The sequence below is a fragment of the Telopea speciosissima genome, chromosome 2 (assembly GCF_018873765.1).
Source record: "Telopea speciosissima isolate NSW1024214 ecotype Mountain lineage chromosome 2, Tspe_v1, whole genome shotgun sequence".
In the NCBI taxonomy this organism is placed as follows: Eukaryota; Viridiplantae; Streptophyta; class Magnoliopsida; order Proteales; family Proteaceae; genus Telopea; species Telopea speciosissima.
In genome coordinates, this window is record NC_057917.1 from 29,228,793 (window position 1) to 29,236,820 (window position 8,028).

The following is an 8,028-nucleotide window of genomic DNA, read 5'->3' on the forward strand; positions in this document are numbered from 1 at the left end:
TGGTCCTGAGCTGGCCTTCCTTCTTGGGTTAGGACACGTGGCAGCCCCTGGTTGGTCAGGGTGATTTTGGGTTTATCAATACCCTCTTTTAAGAGGAAGATTATTTCAGTTTTAAAACTTGTTTTGGACGGGTATAGTTTTTCCTTTAATACTAAATTGATTATTCGTTTTAATAATTCCTTTGTGGCATCCGGATATATGCAAAGTGGTTTGTACTTTCTAGATTGCCCTATTAGAACGAATGTTGTTTCAAATGTTGATTTGAAACGGAAAGCAGCTCCAGTGAACTCAACATACCTGTGGCATCTAAGATTAGGTCACATTAATTTTGACCGAATCAGTAGATTGGTGAGGGATGGGCCCTTAGAGAGTCTGAGGGTGGAACCATTCCCCACCTGTGAGTCATGCCTTCAGGGCAAAATGACTAAGAAGCTCTTTAGCAATAAAGGTGCTAGAGCCACAGATCTGTTGGAGTTAACACACACTAACGTGTGTGGACCCATAAACATACAAGCAAGGTATGGGTATGAGTACTTTATAACATTCACCAATGATTACTCTAGATATGGCTAAATATACTTGATGCGTAGGAAATCAAATGCCTTGGATAAATTCAAAGAATTCTAAGCCGAGGGCGAAAGACAGCTCGATAAACGCATCAAGTCCTTACAATCAGATCGTGGAGGGGAGTATCTATCGGATGAATTTAAAGAATATCTCAAATCTCAAGGGATAGTTAGTCAACTAACTAATTCAGGCACGCCACAACAAAATGGTGTATCCGAACGATGCAATCAGACCCTATTGGATATGGTCCGGACGATGCTCATTTATAGTGAGCTGCCTCTCTCTTTCTGGGGGTACGCTTTAGAAACGGCTATTTATATCTTGAATAGGGTTCCATCCAAGTCTGTATCCAAGACACCCTTTGAGTTGTGGAAAGGGCGTAAGCCCAGTCTTCAACATCTTAGGGTATGGGGTTGCATAGCACATGTGCGAAAGCAACAGACAGACAAGTTGAAATCCAGGACTTCAAGATGCTATTTCTTAGGCTACCCCAAAGGCACGATAGGCTATTATTTCTATGACCCAATTGACCAAAAGATCATTGTAAGTAAACACGTCACATTTCTGGAGGAAGAAATGATGACCTAGAGGTCCGAACCAGTAGTTATTAAAGAGCTATTAGATAGCTCAGAAACGTCACTTCCAGAAGTGAGACTAATTGATATACCCACTGAAATACCAACACCTAAAGAACCTCGACGCAGTGGGAGGACTATTAGACCACCCACCAGGCTTACTCTTCTAACCGAAGAGGAAACAGTGGAAGAGTTCCACATGGTATCGGTTGAATCGGATGATGATCCGATGTCATACTCTGAGGCTCTTAAGGATGTTGATGCCACTAGGTGGCTGGAGGCAATGCGCTCTGAAATTGATTCGATGTATTCCAACAAGGTCTAGACTCTAGTCGATCCACCACTTGGCGTTAAGCCAATTGGATGCAAATGGATCTTCAAGAGGAAGAAGGGCGCAAATGGAAAGGTCGAAAGATTCAAAGCGAGACTGGTGGCAAAGGGCTATACCCAGAAAGAGGGTATAAACTATGAGGAAACCTTTTCACCAGTGGCAATGATGAAATCCATCAGGATTTTATTGGCTATCGCTGCATACTTTGATTATGAGATCTGGCAGATGGATGTGCAGGCTGCATTTTTTAATGGATTCCTTCAAGAGGAAATCTACATGGAACAGCCAGAGGGGTTCTCTTCCTTGGAGGAAGAAAGAAAAGTGTGCAAATTGCAGAGGTCCATTTATAGACTGAAGCAAACTTCCAGGAGCTGGAACATCAGGTTTGATCAATCAATCAAATCGTTTGGTTTTGATCAAAACATGGATGAACCATGCGTTTACAAGAAGATCAGTGGGAGGACAGTATGTTTTCTTGTTTTATACGTAGATGACATATTGCTGATTGGTAACGATGTAGGATTTCTTTCATCAGTAAAACAGTGGTTATCCACAACGTTTTCGATGAAAGACCTTGGTGAAGCTAGCTATATCCTTGGGATCAAACTCGTAAGAGATCGTCAGAAAAGGATGCTAGGCTTGTCACAGGCTACCTATATAGACAAAGTCTTGGCCAGATTTAGCATGGAGAACTCCAAACGGGGAAGTGTTCCCTTCCGACATGGAGTCAGTCTTTCTAGATCTTAATGTCCTTAATCTCAGACGAACATTGAAGAGATGAAGAGGATTCCCTATGCTTCAGCAGTAGGAAGTCTTATGTACGCTATGTTGTGTACGAGACCGGACATTTGCTATGCAGTAGGTATGGTAAGTCGCTATGCAGTAGGTATGGTAAGTCGTTATCAATCTAACCCTGGACGCGAGCATTGGAGTGCTATCAAGAATATCCTTAAGTACCTGAGAAGGACTAAAGAATATTTCTTGGTTTTTGGATCTGATCAGTTATCAGTCTTGGGATACACAGACTCGGATTTCCAAACTGACAAGGTTGACAAAAAATCCACATCCGGGATGGTATATCTAATGGGTGGAGGTGCCATTGGGTGGTAGAGTGCGAAATAGAATACAGCCGATTCCACTACCGAAGCAGAATACCTTGCAGCTTGCGATGCAGCAAAAGAAGGTGTTTGGCTGAGGAAATTTCTATCAGATTTGGAGGTTGTCCCTGACCTTGTCAAGGGCCCTATTCCCCTGTTATGTGACAACAGAGGGGTCATTGCAAAAGCTAAGGAGCCTAGGGCTCATCAGAGGAATAAGCACGTGCAGCGGAAGTATCACCTCATCAGAGAGATTACCCAGTAGGGCGATGTGAGTATCTCCAAAGTGGACACAACTGGAAATGTGTCTGATGCCATGACAAAGGGTTTATCACTTGGAGTATTTGAGAAACACATGGAGGGCATGGGTTTAAAATGTACGGGGAATTGGCTTTGATGTACAAGTGGGAGATTGTTGGACTTGTGTGTCCATCAAACCCAGTTCGGTCCGGTTCAACCCGGTTCTTCTTTGTATTAAACTTTTATACATTTTAGTTTAATATTATCACATGCGATATAAACTTTTTAAGCATTATGTGTCCGTAAGTTTTACTTAAAATGGTAGTCACGACTAGGGTTTAGGCTGTGCACCCTTATCATATTGTTGTCGCATTGGGTATGCCTAGACATGTGATGTCAGGGTACGAATGCGAGTACTCACATGTTTGATGTGTGTATTGGCGAAGAATACTTTGTCGATTCCCTCATGTATTACTGTTAGATGTAGGAAGGGATAGACATGTGTCACCGATACCCTTTGCCTGAGGGGACCCTGTCACTGTAAAGTGTGATCGCATTCTTTGGTTCATCAATGACTGAGACTCAAGTAAGTCAAAGCCGATGTTCTGGGAATGCGAGAACACTTTGTGAGTGAAGGAGTTACTCAACATGGTCACCACTGCCCGATTGGGGAACACCAAGATTGAGATTGTTTGTGTATGGTCGGATCGGAATCTGGATCCAGTGCCGTTTTGAAAATGGTTTTACAAAAATCCATTTTACATAGAATAATAGATTATATATGATTATTTAAACAAAGTATTTTATCAAGTTTTGCGGGACCCGATCAGATGCACAGACGCTCTTATAATGACATGTACTATGGATTGGGGTTTGGCAGTACATGTGTACATGCCCTAGATTCCATAATGATGGTGTTGATTAGTGGGGGTTGTATATGATAATTTGTTATCATATAGGGAGTTATTTGGAATTTACTAATTTAATTAGTTTTTTATTTAATTAATGGATATGGTGCTAATTGTAATTATCCATAAATATTAAATAAAGTAACTAATTAATACTTTTCCTATTAGATTCTACTTCTTCACCTTTTTTAAGCACTTTAAGTTTAAACAGAACTGTCAAACAAAGAGAAAGAGAGAGAGTCAGACTCTCACAGGGATTAATCTAATCCTATCATGGTTTTTAATTAAACCCAAGCTCTATATAAGGGGACCAAAATGCAGGAGGGGACAGTGCTTCACGTTTTTGCTTGGCCCCCTCTCTCCTGTGTTCTGGTCTTTCTCTCTCCCTCTTGTGATCTCTCTCCTTCTTCTAGTTTCTCTCTACTGCAATTGAGAGTTAGGGTTTGAGAAACCCTAGATCTGTGTTGAAGAATTTGATAGCATCTGGGATTGGCTTGAAGAACCTTGGTAGCACCATTGGAGGTTCAGATCAATTTAGTTGGAGCGCTTATTGGAGGAAGAACCATTGTCTATTGGAGGAGCAACACTTGAGGCTCACCAGGTTAGCAATTCTTTATTAATTCCTCCTGTTATTAATTATTATATATTCATGGGATGTGAAAGAAACTCGAATCGATTTATTTCTGTTGCACATTCGAGTATGGGATGGATCCCTCTTGCCATGTGATGGATTAGAGATGATTTTTTCCGTCCCTTTTGGGTTCCATAATTGCATGGGACACATGAGGGAAGAAAAAACCCTAATCGAGATGCACTAGGGTTCCCATGAGTAACCATGGGAAACCCTAAAATTAAAATGGGGCGCCCATGGGACACCATGGGCTAACCCAGGGCGTGCAATACCCTAATTGGTTTATAATTGGTTTCCCTAGGGAACCATAGTTTTATCCCTAGACCGTAGATTGACCTACAACCATCACCATTCATCGCTAATGCTTGTGATGCTGAACCATTATTGGGCCTTTTGAACGCCTCTGTATCTAGAACAGCTGCAGTAACTTCATCAATCTTTAATGTATCATTTCCAACAAGAAGTGTAGTGACAAGAGTATCATAAACAATTGGAAGAGAAGACAATAGAAGTAAGGCCTTGTCCTCCTCTTCTATTTTCACATTTAAACTCATCAACTGAGTGACAATGTTGTTAAACTCATTGATATGATCAACAATATTTGATCCATCCTCCATTCTCAGTTGATACAATTTCTTTTTAAGAAACAACTTATTTGTGAGGGACTTTGACTATTAGTAGTAGAGGTTTCATTCAAAACACTATACTTTATCTCATTTGCAAGACACAAGCGAATGATGCTTACCATTTTCATCTCCATCTCTTCCCATTCCTCAACTGAGATCTTTTCTGGTTTTTCTCTAATCAACGGTCTGATTAAGCCTTGTTGCACCAAGATGTCTTTAACTGTGCTCGGCCACAAGCCAAAATTGTTCTTGCCATCAAATTTCTCCACCTCGAACTTTGTTGATCCCGCCATTTTATTGATTTCAAATTAACCTTCTTGAAATACCGTATGTGCTCAATGTGTACCAAGACTGCCGACCTCAAACTTGGTCACCAACTGTCGGCTCTGATACCACTTGTTGGGGTTGTGAAAACAACATTCTCTTTGCAATGTGAGCAATGCACAAAATCGGTATGTGCAAGATCAATAAGAACAAACAAAAGAAAAGAAAAAAAAAAAAGAAAACATTCACACAAGAGACAAGAGATTTACGTCATTCGGCAATACCGCCTACATCCACGGAGTGATCGATCTTCCACTAAGACCAAGAGAAGATAAACAATAATACAACCCTTGTAATTTGATACCCAAACCCAAGTCCCTTGTACACCCTTTCTCTCTCACACTTACTCACCTCCTCTTTCTCACTTCACACTTTTTCCCTTTGTGTCTCTACACCTCTATCTCTTCGCTTTACACTTCTTGGCATTTTCTCTCTCCTTAGAGAAAACCCACTAATTCTCTCTCCTCTAACTTGTTGGAGAAGATATGACTTTCTCTCTCCTTAGAGAAAACTCACTCACACTTCTTCCAAAGAGACTCTTGGAAGACTCCACCCAGCATAATATCTTCAACCATCAAAACCACTTCCACTTTCTTGGAAGTACCAACATTGTTGAAGACTTAACTCCTCCATTTACTAGAAAATTCCACCTCTTGAAGACTTCACCTTCTTGAAAACTCGAACACTTGAAGAATCCTCACCTGACATTCAAATGGATGACCAACACTAGACCATTGAGCCAATCCATCAACCGGTCTAGATAAAAGCCAACCAAGAATCCAAACAAGAGGTTACTTATTACCTTCGGCGGAACTCATAATTACATCTCTTTCAGGTCACAGGAAATAGAATACCAGCACCTGCAATGGGAGCTTTGAACTTGAATCTTTGGCGAGAAGTTTCAGAAATGGAAGATGGATTTTGGGGAAACAATTTGGGGAAGATGAGGGTATTTTGGTAATTATGCCCTAGCAAGGGTATAATTGGACATTACATTCTTCAATTTCAGATCCGTTAGCATTTAACGTCTGAAATTAACGACGTGGACTTTAATGGCTTTAGGTTGAAAAGTAGGGGTGGTACGTGGAATTTTCAGGGGTGCGTGTGGACTTGTCAGAACCTTAGGGGGCATGAGAAATATTGGGTGCATTTTAGGGGGTACGCGTATTTTACCCAAAAAAAATCAAGATTATGGGAGTCTATCAATAAGTTAGGCTATTAAATTTGACCCCTTTTTCTTTTGTCATCTATCAGGGGCCCATAATCCACTAGGGGTTGGCCTCCCAACTCAAGGAAGGGCGACGGGGAAAAGGAGGAAAGGTGTGGGGCATGTACACATCCAATGGGGAGGGGGAGGAGAGAATCGAACATGCGACCTCTCCCTGGACTTAGGCTAGGGCTCTACTGCACTGACAACCACCACCCGCCAAGAGACTTTCCCCAAAATTTGACATGATTTTATCCTCCCAAGTGTAGTGCACTGCCCAGTGCACCTTTAAAGTGCATCCGACAGTGGCCAAGAATATGTTCTTGGATTTTTATCCTCTCAAGTGCAGTGGTTATCTTAGTAAGTTCAAGAATGGCAATTGAACGGGAACGGATACGTATAGCAATTAAACGGACTAGACAACAATAATATTTTTAAAAAATCCGGCGTAATAAAATGCATATGACAATAATACGATATGTGTTTAATGTGGTCACTCTATATGCAAAAATACGGGTATATATTCACACTATGTAACAAATATTCAAATCAATGGAATGGACTGAAAATTGGATCGAACCACTGTTTCAGTAGCCCAATCCAATCCCCAAAGTAATAGAACAATTTAGAAGGTTGTATCGAAAACAATTTTGAAAACTTAAATTCTGAAATATAGAAAACTCAGAAATATGGAGATTTTTAAGTAGCAGCACAACCAGACCTCACAATGAACCCAAACTTGGGTCGAGTAAAACCTAAAAGATGGTGCTGATCTTATGAACAGAATAGTCCGTGGTAGCCAAGGTCTTAGGTTGAAAAACTTAAGCTAAAACCAGGGAGTCGCAAGTGTTCAATGAGGATATCAATGGAGTTTAAAACCAACTCGTTCGATCTGCATTGAACTCATTAACTCGTTCGGTCTGCATTGAACTCATTAACCCAAATCTATGTAGATTACCAGAACATGTCTTCTGGGTAGTGAGCCTATAAATCAAAACCATGATTCCCAGTGCATGGATTTTCAAGTTCAAGATTAGTTTTACCAAATCTGATAAATAAGATAACATATAGGTTGAGATTTGAGATACGACTTACAACAGAGACGGACAAAGACCTGCAATCGCCGCTGCAACCGAACGGAGACGGAGAAGAAGAGGAGGAACAAAGCCGTCGGCCTTGAAGATTGAAAAGAGAAGTAGAGCTGTCATCGTCGTCGTCATTGCCGTTGAGGATTTGACACTTGTAGGAAGATTCGCCGGCGGCCGTTGAACGGAGATGTAGAAGATGATTGGGGATTGGGGGCAGCGGCTGCTAAGGTTCGAAGAGAATGGGAAACGAAGTTTTGCATTTTTTTCTTGTTTTAGACTTCACTTTAGTTTTATTTGATTTTTTTTATTTTTTTTTATTTTTTTTTATTTTTTTTTGTAAACATTAGATTTGAAATATGAGTTTAATACGCATATAATATGCAAACTTACTAAGGTGGTTACCGTCAGAGGTCAGATGCACTTTAAATGTGCAC

General features: G+C 40.7%; 1 long non-coding RNA gene across 1 annotated transcript in view; it reads right to left on the reverse strand.

Annotated features, from left to right (window-relative positions):
- Window positions 1-6,138, reverse strand: part of LOC122652432 — a 19,904-nt gene extending 13,766 nt beyond the window's left edge. The window contains exons 1-2 of the long non-coding RNA XR_006331597.1: window positions 6,085-6,138; window positions 5,695-5,707 (exon numbers count right to left, since the gene is read on the reverse strand). This is a non-coding gene — a long non-coding RNA (uncharacterized LOC122652432). The remainder of the gene's footprint in view (window positions 1-5,694; window positions 5,708-6,084) is intronic.
- Window positions 6,139-8,028: the final 1,890 nt, after the last annotated feature.